The sequence below is a fragment of the Hevea brasiliensis genome, chromosome 6 (genome assembly GCF_030052815.1).
Source record: "Hevea brasiliensis isolate MT/VB/25A 57/8 chromosome 6, ASM3005281v1, whole genome shotgun sequence".
NCBI lineage: Eukaryota > Viridiplantae > Streptophyta > Magnoliopsida > Malpighiales > Euphorbiaceae > Hevea > Hevea brasiliensis.
In genome coordinates, this window is record NC_079498.1 from 84439586 (window position 1) to 84454451 (window position 14866).

The 14866-nt window shown below is 38.7% G+C and overlaps 1 non-coding gene across 1 annotated transcript; it reads right to left on the minus strand.

The window, feature by feature from the left end:
* Positions 1-14084: 14084 nt before the first annotated feature.
* LOC131181088 (small nucleolar RNA R71) lies at positions 14085-14191 on the minus strand. The gene has a single exon (XR_009149715.1). It is a non-coding gene; the product is annotated as a small nucleolar RNA R71 (small nucleolar RNA).
* Positions 14192-14866: the final 675 nt, after the last annotated feature.

Below are 14866 nucleotides of genomic sequence, written 5' to 3' on the forward strand. Positions count from 1 at the left end.
CCTCCCTCTATTCTTCTTCATCTCTCATCAATTCAAAGAGATTAGCCATCAATCTCTTGAATTAAGAACACTAGAAATTGTTTCTAGTGTCCTGTTTACATCTCTAATCTCTTAAAAGGCAGAACTTGAATTTCTAATTAATAGAAAAGGCTTTAGAAGCTGTTCAAGGGCTGCCATAGGTGTTCTTGGTGTGGACAAGCTAGAGGGACAACATTTGGTGTCCTGAAGACGAATCTCAAAGGAGCAGATACGCTGCAGTGCATCAAGAGGTTAGTGTAATCGTTCTTGATTTAATCTAGGGTTCTAAAATTAATCTGATTAATTTTAAAATCTTAAAAGGAAAATACAGATCCAAAAATATATTAAAAGAGTTTTAATATGTTGTTTATCATTGAAATCAAATAGATAAAAATAAATCTTGCATGGTGCATGTGACGTTAGGTGAAAAGTTTTGAATTCAATGATATAAACTTGTGTTTTTCACGCTTCCGATCCTTCACTAACATGCATGTATGGCTGCCCTTAAAGTGTAACTTATAAGTGAATTGATAAATGCAATGATAATGCATGGTTTTGAATTGTTGAGTTAGGGTTTGGGTTGAAGAATGAGACTTTGATCTTGTGATAATGGAAGTAGGCTTTAATGGTCAATTAGTGACCATTTGGTTTGGTTTGAACCAAAAATGAAGTGAATTGGGCTGTGGGATTTGAGGTTGGAATGACTGCCTTGTGTGACCTGCAGGTGTGGCTGTGAGTCCAGCCTGTTTGGACAGCCATAACTTAAATTGTGGAGGTTCAATTGGTGTTTGGCCAATTGGATATGAAACTAGACACATAATGGCACAACTTTGATGAAGAAACCATGCCCATAAAACCAAACCAACTTGACCAAAAGTTTACCCTAATCCGGGTGACCTGCAATCTGCCTGGGCCAAATGACCAAATGAATAGTATTTGGTCATTTGGCCATAACTCAATGTAGCAAGGTCCAATTGACCTGGAATTTTACCAGAAACAAGGTGACATATAGACCAACAACTTTCATGAAGAAACTTGACCCAAATTATGACCATAACTTAGTCAAATTGCCAACCAAACTTAGGTTACCAAATCTGGCAGAACCAGTTTTGCCCAGATTTTTGGAATCTACCCAATCCAGCCAGTTATGGTTTTTAGGCCATAACTTGAGCTACAAAACTCCAAATGGAGTGATTCAAAAAAAGAAATTCAACTAGACAAAATGAGGAACAACTTTCATGTTTACCATTTTTCCAACTGCAACAGTAACTAATGGAACAGTAAACCCAAGGCTTGAAAATTGAAAATTCTGTCCAATTCACATTTAGCTTAGAGATGGTATTGGCAACCAATACCAACAAGTTTAAAATGCAAAATGTGGTATGTTGATGATATTTAAACTAAATTACCTATTGTCAATGTAAAAGTCAACATTTTGGTTGACTAATGAAATGAATAGTGGTCATAAAAATTTCAATTTCAAAGAATCACACAAATTAAAAGTGTTAAATGCGCTAGTAGGCCTAATGTGATTGGTTTGGATAGGTTGGCATGCCAATAGGGTAAACATATAAGTAATTCATATGGCTTTATGCCATTCTGTATTTCATGGCTTCCCGTGCCATTCTGTGATATAATAACCTTTGGCTATGATAATGAGTTATTATACTCAGATTTAATCCCCGATAATTATCACAGCTTATTAGCTGTTCTGTTGCACACCGGGAGACACAATGTGACCGATGGTGTGATGGTCCGAGGTACTTAGTACCTAGTACCAGTTTACCCATTTATCCAGTCCAGTTAACTAGTATAGGTTACTCGGGCAGTATTAATAAATCTTACCAACTTCAATTGAATAATATTGTAATAACCATTTGAGACTTAGTTCACCCAAAAATGTAAACATACATTCTGTACACATGTTTTATTTTATTTTATTTTATTTTATTTTATATGGTCACCACTAAGCAGAATTGCTTAGCGCGTCGCTTTTGCCACGAGCAGGTACTAGAGACATAGCTGGGGAGTCCAGCAGACCTCACACAGGGTGAGCCTTCATATCTGCACTCAGAGTTCAGAGTCACCTCACATTGCAGTGCATTGGGTAGGACCTTAGGCCATTTTGATATTTTGATATTTTGTATTTTGTAACCTTCTGTAATGTATATTATAAATTCATGTAATTAGGCTTTTGATGTAAATATCTATGAAACATGTTCAATTATAAATTGAGCATTTTTTTTATTGAGTTGATTGTGTTTTGAATCGAATTAAATTTTTGAGATACTGAAGTGAATTTTGAAATTGTTGAGAATATATTGGAGGTTGATTGAGAATAATGTGATGATATTATTGGAAGTGTTTTTAACAGGTTCAGAAGAACTGTTTTTCCAATTTATTGCCAGCACTCTGCCCGATTTTCTATAAAATTTGCGAAAAAATTTAGATTTATCAAAAATTATAGATAAGTGAATTAAAAGAGATTAATTGAAATTGAAACATGAATTGGTGTTCCGACACACTGAGTGGCATAACTAGCTCGGCTACACTGTAGACGGGTAAGGGGTGTCACAATTAATGGTATCAGAGCATCGGTTTAGGCGTTTCTGGGTCTAGATAGAGTACATACCATTGCATTGCATTTGTAAGTGTTGAGGTGACACTGATGCAGAACTGTTTGTTTTCTTATTTTGAATAGGTTATGGATCCTGCTTCGCAAAGAGCAGTTGATGAAGAGGTGGAGAGTCATGCTCCACCAAGGGCTGAGTCTGGGGGCAGGAGAGAATCTGCTCCACCAGCAGCTGAGGCACCTGCCCAACCTCAGTTTGCGCTATTTCAGCAAATGACTGAATTCTACCGGCAAATGATGGGGGCAATTCCACCACCACAACCACAGCCACAACCTCCACCAGCACCACAAAAATCTCATATGGAGAAATTGCGAAAACATGGGGCTGTAGACTTCTTTGGGAAGAGGGAGGATGATCCCATGGCTGCAGAAAATTGGTTGGACAGAACCATCAGAGAACTGAAACAGCTAAACTGCACCCCCGAGCAGAACCTGGTGGGTGCTGTGTCCCTACTTCAGGATGATGCATATCAGTGGTGGGACACAGTGACCAGTGAGGTGCAACCTGAACGGATCACTTAGGAATTCTTCCTCACAGAGTTTAGGAAGAAATATATTAGAAAAGTGTATTTAGAGGAGCGAAAAAGGGAATTTATCATTCTGAGACAGAGACAGTTGTCAGTAGCTGAGTATGAGCGTGAATTTGTTAGACTGAGTAGATATGGGAGGGAAATAGTCCCTACAGAGGCAGAGAGGTGTAGACGGTTTGAGGAAGAGCTCAATGACAACATCAAAGTCATGATCACAGCACTGGAGATTACGGATTTTGCTAAACTGGTAGATGCAGCATCAAAAGTGGAAAGGGTCAGAATCAATGAACAAAATAGAAGGGAAAGACAACAGAAGAGGGGTCCAGGTCAGTCCAGTGCATTTTCTGCTCCCAGTAAGAAGAGTAAGGGTCCTTCTGTTCAGAGTTCAGGACCACCACAAGGTCGTGGTCGATCTCGGGGCCTGCATGATTCACACTTAGGAGAGGCCAGCCCACACCATCAATGGGCAGCTCTCCAAGGACGGTGTTTAGGGGACCAGCCCCTGCATCTTCTGCTTGTCAGTACTGTCAAAAGTGGCATAAGGGGGAGTGTTGGCGAGTGACCGGTGCATGCTTACGGTGTGGATCGACAGAACATCAGATCAAGAATTGTCCAAAGAGGACTACTACTGTTGCTCCAACACAAACTGACAGACCTGCTCCTGCACCACAAAGGGGTAGGAAACCTGGTAAACCTGAGACAGCTGGTCCATCTCTGAGGCCTGCATCTGAGTCAGCTGAGAGGCCAGACACTAGAATACCAGCCAGGGCCTATGCCATCAGAGCTCAGGAGGAGCAAGATGCCCCGGATGTCATCAGGGGTACTTTTTCCCTCTACAACACTTCTGTACATGCATTGGTGGATCCAGGATCCACTCATTCTTATATTTGCATCGAACTACCCATAGAGAAGGGAGTTCTAGTAGAGGAAAGTGATCAAAACATTCTAGTCACAAATCCACTAGGCCACAGTGTGGTAGTGAATAAGGTGTATAAAGGGTGTCCGCTGAGGATTCAGGGGTATGAATTCTTGGCAGACCTAATTGAGTTGCCCTTCCACGAGTTTGATGTGATTTTGGGTATGGACTGGTTGTCACGTCATCAGGCAATAGTTGATTGCAATTTGAAAAGTATTTCTCTAAAAACTTCTGAGGGCAATGAGATCACTGTTGTGGGTGAAAGGACAGATTTCCTATCCAATGTTATCTCAGCCACAGTTGCAAGAAAATTGATGAGAAAAGGCTGTGAAGCTTACCTAGCACACGTGGTTGATACTAGGCAAGCTAAGCCAAACCTGAGTGATATACCCACAGTAAGAGACTTCTCAAATGTATTTCCTGAAGAGTTTCCTGGTTTACCACCAGAAAGGGAAGTTGAGTTTGCTATTGAGGTAATGCCGGGTACAGCACCCATTTCCATCACTCCTTACAGGATGGCACGCACCGAATTGAGGGAGTTGAAAACTCAGTTGCAAGAGTTGCTTGATAAGGGGTTCATACGCCCCAGTGTGTCACCATGGGGAGCTCCGGTACTATTTGTGAAGAAAAAGGATGGAACCTTGAGATTGTGTATTGATTATCGGCAGTTGAATAAAGTAACTGTGAAGAATAAATATCCATTGCCCAGAATCAACGATCTGTTTGATCAGTTGAAAGGAGCTGGTGTATTTTCAAAAATTGATCTCAGATCAGGGTATCATCAGCTGAGGGTAAAGGATGCAGATGTGTCAAAAACTGCATTCAGAACTCGGTATGGGCACTATGAATTTCTAGTGATGCCGTTTGGGTTAACAAATGCACCAACAGCATTTATGGACCTTATGAACCGTATCTTCCATCCATACTTAGATCGGTTTGTAGTGGTCTTTATTGATGACATTCTGGTGTATTCTAAGACCAAGGAAGAACATGATGAACATTTGAGGATTGTTCTGCAAACCCTACGAGAAAAGAAGCTGTATGCTAAGCTATCCAAATGTGACTTCTGGATGAGTGAAATCTCCTTCCTTGGACACATAGTATCAGCTGAGGGGATTAGAGTAGATCCCAAAAAGATAGAAGCAGTGATGGAATGGAAGCCTCCTAGAAATACAACTGAGGTCAGAAGTTTCTTGGGTCTAGCTGGGTATTACAGAAGATTTGTGAAGGGATTTTCCTTAATAGCTGCTCCAATGACCAAGTTGTTGCATAAGAATATGAAATTTAGCTGGAACGACAAGTGTCAAGCCAGTTTTGAGAGGTTAAAGGCTATGTTGACAGAAGCACCAATGTTAACACAGCCAGTGTTAGGAAAAGACTTTGTGGTCTATAGTGATACTTCGCATAATGGGTCAGGGTGTGTATTGATGCAAGAGGGGAAAGTGGTCGCCTATGCTTCCAGGCAGTTAAGGCCACATGAACAGAACTGCCCTACTAATGACCTAGAGTTAGCAGCGATTATCTTCGCACTGAAGATATGGAGGCATTATTTATATGGTGAAAAATGCTACATCTATACAGACCACAAGAGTCTAAAATATTTGCCAACTCAGAAGGAGCTCAACCTTAGACAAAGGCGATGGATCGAGTTCCTGAAGGACTATGATTGTGTGATAGATTATCATCCTGGGAAGGCAAATGTAGTTGCTGATGCTTTGAGCAGGAAGTCCATCACAGCTTTAAGATCACTCAATGCACTGCATCCTTAGCTCAAGATGGAGCTATTTTGGCTGAGTTGCAAGTGAGGCCAACCCTACTATAGCAAATACAAGATGGGCGTATGCGGATGAAAAACTAATGGCAATTATGGCTAAAATTCCTGAGGGGAAGGAAAATGAATATGAGATGAAAGCAGATGGGTGTCTATACTATAGAGGAAGAGTGTGTGTACCAGATGATGGGGAACTGAAGACTAGTATTCTGAAAGAAGCACACACGAGTGTTTATGCTATGCACCCGGGGAGCACAAAAATATATAATGATTTGAAGCCTCATTATTGGTGGCCTGGTATGAAGAGGGATATAGCTGACTATGTAACTAAATGTTTGACATGTCAGCAAGTTAAGGCAGAACATCAAGTTCCATCGGGTTTGTTACAACCTATAAACATACCTGAATGGAAATGGGACCGGGTCACTATAGATTTTGTTAGTGGTCTACCTCTCACCCAAAGGAAGCATGATGCAGTGTGGGTGATAGTGGACAGATTGACGAAGTCAAGACATTTTCTACCGATTAGGACCGACTACTCACCGAGAAGCTAGCAGAATTGTATATCAGTGAGATAGTTAGGCTGCATGGAATCCCACTTTCCATCATATCTGACCGAGACCCAAGGTTTACATCGAGATTTTGGAAAAAGTTGCAAGAAGCCTTGGGCACACAACTCCGCTTCAGCACAGCTTTTCATCCTCAGACGGATGTGCAATCAGAAAGAGTAATCCAGGTAAACCACTGAAACTGATTGAACTAATGCAAATATTGAACTGAAATGATAATAATAACATGAAATATATGTCAGGTCCTTGAGGATATGCTGAGGAGTTGTGTCATTGAGTTTGAGGGAAGTTGGGATAGATACCTCCCACTGGCCGAATTCGCATACAACAATAGCTACCAAGCTAGCATTCAAATGGCTCTGTATGAAGCACTGTAAGGGAGGAAATGTAGAACCCCAGTGTGTTGGACTGAATTGGGAGAAGATAAGCTGGTAGGACCAGACCTGGTGAAACAGACTGAGGAAAAAGTGAAAATAATCAAAGCTAACCTGAAGATTGCCTCCGATAGACAGAAGTCTTATGCCGACCTGAAGAGAAAAGAGATAGAGTATGCAGTTGGTGATAAAGTGTTTCTCAAAGTCTCACCATGGAAGAAAATATTGAGGTTCAGAAGAAAAGGTAAGTTGAGCCTTAGGTTTATTGGCCCATATGAAGTCATTGAACGTGTGGGTCCAGTGGCCTATAGGCTAGCTTTACCACCAGAGCTGGACAAGATCCACAATGTGTTCCACGTGTCCATGCTCAGAAGATACCGCTCAGATCCTTCACATGTCATCTCTATGGAAGAAATTAAAGTACAACCGGATTTGACATATGAAGAGGAACCTATACGGATCCTAGCTCGAGAAGTGAAGGAACTGAGAAATAAACAAATTCCACTGGTGAAAGTGCTTTGGAGGCACCACAACATTGAAGAGGCAACTTGGGAAAGTCAAAAGACGATGAGGCAATAGTTCCCTCAACTGTTTGCATCAGGTAAATTTCGAGGACGAAATTTAAATTAGAGGGGAAGAGTTGTAACACCCTCCCGGTAGCAACTCCGTACATTCTACTGCTCCGGTGACCAGTGTCGGTCTGGATAGCTAGAATATCCGGAAAAATATTTAAACTAAAGTGAGGAACCATAATTAAATCAAATATTAATAAGAAAAATTTAGTAAAAATTTTAGAAATAAAATACAACCAAGTTAAATGAGCCGGTGCCCTAGCGATGGGTAACCTAGTGAGAAGTTGCGGTTCTCGCAACTAGGAGCCCTAGACCCGGGGGAAAAATTATAAAATAATTTTTGGGACTCCAGAGAAGGGTCACTGAGGTTCCTATGGCATTAGAATGCCAAGGAAATATTTAGAAAAAATTTTCAATCGGTACAGACAATTTTGGCCCGTTAAGCCAAACGGAGGGCATTTTGGTCATTTCGCCTTCAGAGGTGATTTTTGGCCGACTTGTCCAGTTAAGTAAATAATTATCATGACATAAAATGTGAATAAATATCACTAAAAATTGAATTGAAAATGAGTAGAAAAGAAAATAAAAAAAATGAATTAAATGGGAATTTATGACATCACATGATGTCATTAGTGTGCCTTCACCCACTCAAGTGTTGACACATGGCATAAATGTGTTTAAAAGAGACAAATGGGCTGAAAATTGAGAGAAAAAAAAATCAGATTTCCATTTCTTCTTCTTCCTTGCCGTGAACCATTCTTCCCTAACCTCCATGGACAAGCTTTTTCAAGCTTGATTTTCCCTAGCTTCCACACCCTAAAAGCCCTAGTTGTCTTCACAAAAAATTCACCCCACACCTTGAGGAAGCTTTGGGCAGCAAAATTTTGAAGAAAAATTAAAGTTTTGGTTGGCTTGGTTTTAGTTAAAAGAGGTTAGTGACCTAAACCTTGAATTTCTCTTTAATTTCATGTTTAAGAACTATATAGGTGAGCAAATGACAAAGGAATTTGATGAAAGACATTGGTATGCTAACCCTAAATTTTGGTAGCCATGGTTAGGGTAATATGGTGCAAATTTTTTGGGAGCTAACATGCATGTATGGCTGCCCTTAAAGTGTAACTTATAAGTGAATTAATAAATGCAATGATAATGCATGGTTTTGAATTGTTGAGTTAGGGTTTGGGTTGAAGAATGAGAATTTGATCTTGTGATAATGGAAGTAGGCTTTAATGGTCAATTGGTGACCATTTGGTTTGGTTTGAACCAAAAATGAAGTGAATTGGGTTGTGGGATTTGAGGTTGGAGTGGCTGCCTTGTGTGACCTGCAGGTGTGGCTGTGAGTCCAGCCTGTTTGGACAGCCATAACTTGAATTGTAGAGGTTCAATTGGTGTTTGTCCAATTGTATATGAAACTAGACACATAATGGCACAACTTGGATGGAGAAACCATGCCCATAAAACCAAACCAACTTGACCAAACGTTTACCCTAATCCGGGTGACCTGCAATCTGCCTGGGCAAAATGACCAAATGAACAGTATTTGGTCATTTGGCCATAACTCAATGTACCAAGGTCCAATTGACCTGAAATTTTACCAGCAATAAGTTGACATATTGACCAACAACTTTCATGAAGAAACTTGACCCAAATTATGACCATAACTTAGTCAAATTGCCAACCAAACTTAGGTTACCAAATCTGGCAGAACTAGTTTTGCTTAGATTTTTGGAATCTGCCCAATCCGGCCAGTTATGGTTTTTAGGCCATAACTTGAGCTACAAAACTCCAAATGGAGTGATTCAAAAAATGAAATTCAACTAGAAAAAATGAGGAACAACTTTCATGTTTACCATTTTTCCAACTGCAACAGTAAATAATGGAACAGTAAACCCAAGGCTTGAAAATTGAAAATTCTGTCCAATTCACATTTAGCTTAGAGATGATATTGGCAACCAATACCAACAAGTTTAAAATGTAAAATGTGGTATGTTGATGATATTTAAACTAAATTACCTATTGTCAATGCAAAAGTCAACATTTTGGTTGACTAATGAAATGAATAGTGATCATAAAAATTTCAATTTCAAAGAATCACACAAATTAAAAGTGTTAAATACCCTAGTAGGCCTAATGTGATTGGTTTGGATAGGTTGGCATGCCAATAGGGTTACGTTAGCGATCGCATATGGCTTTATGCCATTCTGTATTTCATGGCTTCCCGTGCCATTCTGTAACATAATAGCCTTTGGCTATGATAATGAGTTATTATACTCGGATTTAATCCCCGATAATTATCACAGCTTATTAGCTGTTCTGTTGCACACCGGGAGACACAATGTGACCGATGGTGTGATGGTCCGAGGTACTTAGTACCTAGTACCAGTTTACCTGTTTATCCAGTCCAGTCAACTAGTATAGGTTACTTGGGCAGTATTAATAAATCTTACCAACTTCAATTGAATAATATTGCAATAACCATTTGAGACTTAGTTCACCCAAAAATGTAAACATACATTCTGTACACATGTTTTATTTTATTTTATTTTATATGGTCACCACTAAGCAGAATTGCTTAGCGCGTCGCTTTTGCCACGCGCAGGTACTAGAGACATAGCTGGAGAGTCCAGCAGACCTCACACAGGGTGAGCCTTCATATCTGCACTCAGAGTTCAGAGTCACCTCACATTACAGTGCATTTGGTAGGACCTTAGGCCATTTTGATATTTTGATATTTTGTATTTTGTAACCTTCTGTAATGTATATTATAAATTCATGTAATTAGGCTTTTGATGTAAATATCTATGAAACATGTTCAATTATAAATTGAGCATTTTTTTTATTGAGTTGATTGTGTTTTGAATCGAATTAAATTTTTGAGATACTGAAGTGAATTGAGAAATTGTTGAGAATATATTGGAGGTTGATTGAGAATAATGTGATGATATTATTGGAAGTGTTTTTAGCAGGTTCAGAAGAACTGTTTTTCCAATTTATTGCCAGCACTCTGCCGGATTTTCTATAAAATTTGCGAAAAAATTTAGATTTATCAAAAATTATAGATAAGTGAATTAAAAGAGATTAATTGAAATTGAAACATGAATTGGTGTTCCGACACACTGAGTGGCATAACTTGCTCGGCTACACTGTAGACGGGTAAGGGGTGTCACAAAACCCTAATTTTTCTCCAATTTGGCCAAAACCCTAGTTTAGGTTCCATGCATGTTTCCTTTCATTTTCTTATGAAATTTCATCATAATCTAACTTAAATTAAGGTTTGGAAAACTAAATGAGCATTAAAGAACTTACCTCTTGATGACTTCCTTCCAACTCCCCAAATCTTCAATTTTCTTCTAATCTCTTATTTTCCCTTGCTTTTAATCTCTAAATCAAAGATTAATTTGATGCTCTCTACCAATTAGATGGAAAACCCATGGAGAAAAAGCAAGGAATTGAGTTTTGAGAATGGGTGTCAATGGAGAAAGAAGGAAGAAGAAGAAAGAAAGAAAGAGAGAAGGAGAGAGAGTGGGTGGTAACTAAATGGGGGAGAGAAGAGGGTTTTCCCCTTTATATATTTATCCCCATTTTTTATTTATTTAATTCATTTAATTGAGTTGTCCAAAGCTCATTGATACTAAAATTTTAATTGGGTCAAAATGGAATTAAAATTCTAGATTTTTATTTCTTTTATTTTCTTTTCACTTTATACTTGAATTCTTTTCCTAAAAAAAATTATTTCATAATTCAATATATTATTTTCATTTAATTTAATTTATATTTTGGTCAAAAGTCAACTCTTGAGGTGAATTAACCAAAATTCCCCTTATGGAGTCATAATCCCTATTTTTCAATATACCCGGTGAATCTTTATATTTTTGGGTCACTTGAATTTTTATTACTTCTATCTCAATTAATTTTTTTCTATTTATTTTTGGTCCTTAAGGTGTCTTTGAATAGTGCTAGTCACGGACTAAAAATGATACTATTCATAACTCGGAGGTTCGGGGTGTTATAACCCTGGGAAATATTTTTGAGACTTAAATAAACATCTATTGTGGTATAATTGACTTAGAAAATGTCGAAGAAAAATTAATTAATTAGTACAAAGATAAACGAAAAATTGAGAAACCGACAAGAAATTGTTGTTACCGAAAAATCAGGAATACAAACCGAATATGGGCATTTTAGTCAATTGACACCACGAGTAGCCTTTTGACCCAAATGTTCATTAAAAATAAGTGATATTAAACTTTAAAAATGTCATGAAAGTTAAAAATGTGGTACATAATATAAATAATGGGAGTTTGAGACATAAAATGCAAAATTGTGAAACTTTAATTAATTAAAGATTAAACTATGGTTAGTGCTCCACTAACTCATAATTTTGGGACACCTAAAAGCTAAAGTGGATAGAAATAAACTCATCTTCAACCTCTCACAAAAACTAGCCGAATTACTTATACACTTGAATTGTATAGATGTTTTTAAGCACATTTGTATTCTAAATCATATCATTTAGACAAGTATTTTCATGCATAATAGTTGATTTCGTTAGTTTTCATAAATTCTATTGCCAAGCCGTTAATTCCATATTTTCTGCATTATTTCAGGTATTTTGGTGAAGCCCCAAAGGATGGATGTGCAAAGGAAAGCTTGGAGAGATAAAAAGACAAAGAATTACTGTTGATACAAAGTAAACGGGTCGTGTAAACTAATCACTAGACCCGTGTAACTCCCTGCCAGAAGAAAGCCAAGAGAATCGATGAGAAACACAAGTACACGGGTCATGTAAGTAGACCCATGTAATCTGCAGGGACCCGTGTAAGTCTCTGCCAAGCGCACGCTTTAAGAACCTTATGGGAACAAAAGTACACGGCCCGTGTGATCAGGCCCGTGTAGTTGGCACAGACCCGTGTAACTTTCTGTGCCAAAATAAGACCGCGCGATTCTCCTCCAGCAAGTTACACAGCCCCACTCTGCGGGACTCATGTAGTGACATACGGGCTGTGTACTATGCTACAGCCTGTTTTCTAACTTGAATTCCCCTCCTGTTTTCTTGTTCGAACAAGACTCCTAAAGCCTTTCGGACTCAAAATGACCCAACCCTAGGGCAACCAATATAAATAGAAAAGAAAACACCAAGAAAGGGGGGGGGGGGGGGCACTGTCATTGAGAATGCTACTGAAGATTGCTGTTGTCGTGCTCTACATTAGTACCAAAAGAAGTCTTTCAACAAAAGCTCCACAAGATCGAAGCTGAAACTCTCTTTGGTTCCTTCGTTTTATCTCCTTAGACAGAATTTTATTATTTTATTTCTTTTGCATAAATCTCTTTTTATTGTCTTCTACTTTTTATCATGATATTTGCTGAACTGACCATGAGTGAGTAGTTTTCTTATTCCGGATTTGGGAGAGTAGCTCTTGTAATTATTATTATTATGGATGAACACTGAGCTTTATTTATTGGAATTGAGATTCATTTCTTGATTTAATTTCTCGTAATCTTAATGCATGCTATGTGTTGGTACCCACTTAGTTATGATTATAGATGTTAATTGAAGGACTTAAAGGTGAAGATTAACATTAGAAAATCGAGATTTAAACCTAGGAATTATGACCTAGACATAGGCTGATACCTTTGTGGAACCTAAAAATTGGTCAAAGGTCTTAAAGGATTTTAATTGATTTGATCACCACGAAAGTAGGGTTCGAGTTAATTAGAATACACCCTAGATGCCTTGAGAGAGGATCTAGGATAGCTTAGGACTGATTTTCATCAAGGAAAACGATCCTCAATACAGTAAATAAATGAGATAACATCCCTAGTATGATTCAAGTGTGAAATCTTAATTCCAGAATTACTTCAAATAAATCATTTCATTTTAAGTTAACAAACTTCATTCCCTAAGTATTCAATAGCCTAAATAGTCAAGATTTCTGTGTAGATTGGTACTTGCTAAATAAAATTCCTCGTGAGAACGATACTCTACTTATCACTTTATTACTTGAGCGATCCGTGCACTTGCGGTAATTGCAAAATAGCGAAACAAGTTTTTGGCGCCGTTGTCGGGGAATTTTGTTTTTAGTAATATCAAGTGCTAGGCGATTTAGCTGATTTAAGCAATTATATTTATTATTTAATTTTATTTTTCTGGTTATATTTCTTTTCTTTTCTCTCAAGTACCCAATCTGGTATATGACCAGAACAAGGCCAGAATAAATTTTGGACTGTGATCCAGAAATAGACAGAACCCTGAAAGCCATCAGAAAGGAAAGGAAACATCAAGAGCACGATCAAGGAGATCCCGAAATCCCAACCATAGCCGATAATAATGACAAACCAAGACTCTTGAGAGATTACGGAGCTCCATCTATCCAAGGATTTCAGCCCAGTGTCACTAGACCCACAGTGGAAGCCAACAACTTTGAATTAAAACCAGTATGGCTCCAAATGATTCAACAAACCCAGTTTGCAAGTTTACCAATAGAGGACCCACACTACCACCTCCAGTGTTTTCTTGCCTTATGTGATACATTTAAGATGAATGGAGTGTCTGATCAAGCAATAAGACTCAGAGCATTCCCATTCTCCCTTCGAGATAGGGCAAGGAAGTGGTTACTTTCTCAACCGGCTAGAACATTCACTACCTGGGAAAACCTCTCTCAAGCTTTTCTAGCAAGGTGTTTACCACCTCCAAAGACTGCAAAGCTGAGGCTTGAGCTCAACACCTTCAGACAAAAGGAGGGAGAATCCCTCTATGACGCATGGGAAAGATATAAAGACCTACAGAGGGAATGTCCACACCATGGCATAGAAGATTGGCTATTGGTGCAGAATTTCCAAAATGGATTACTACCCTCTATAAGAAGCACAGTTGATTCAGCTGCAGAGGGTGATCTAATGGAGAAAACAGTGCCACAAGCACTTGAACTCCTAGAAAGGGTTGCATACCATAACTATGAGTGGTCAAACGAAAGAGGAAATGCAAGAAGAACTGCAGGAGTCCTAGAAGTAGATGCCCTGAGCATGATAAATGCCCAGTTTGATAAGCTCATAAAGAAACTCAAAAGAATGCAAGCCAACACAGTTAGTACAAATAGTCAACAAGAAAGCAGCTACGAAGGAGGGTACATAAGTTCAGAATACAGCAATTTCAACGAACCTACAGAACAGATGAACTATGTGAATAATGGAGGAAACTTTAACCAGAGGCAGCCAAACAATTCGTATTCAAATACTTACAACCCTGGATGGAGAAACCACCCAAATTTCTCATGTTCCAATCAGTAGAACTAGCCAATAAACAAGCAATAAGGGTACAAACCTCCAAAGACTTCGGATTTGAGCAGGTCAGAACCTTGCACAGCCATCGCTACCTCTCTAACCTCAACCACCTGAACTGAAAATGACCATGGAAACCATGATGGAAGGATTCCTAGCAGCTCAACAACAACAAACTAAATTGATTAAATAGCTGACTTCCACAA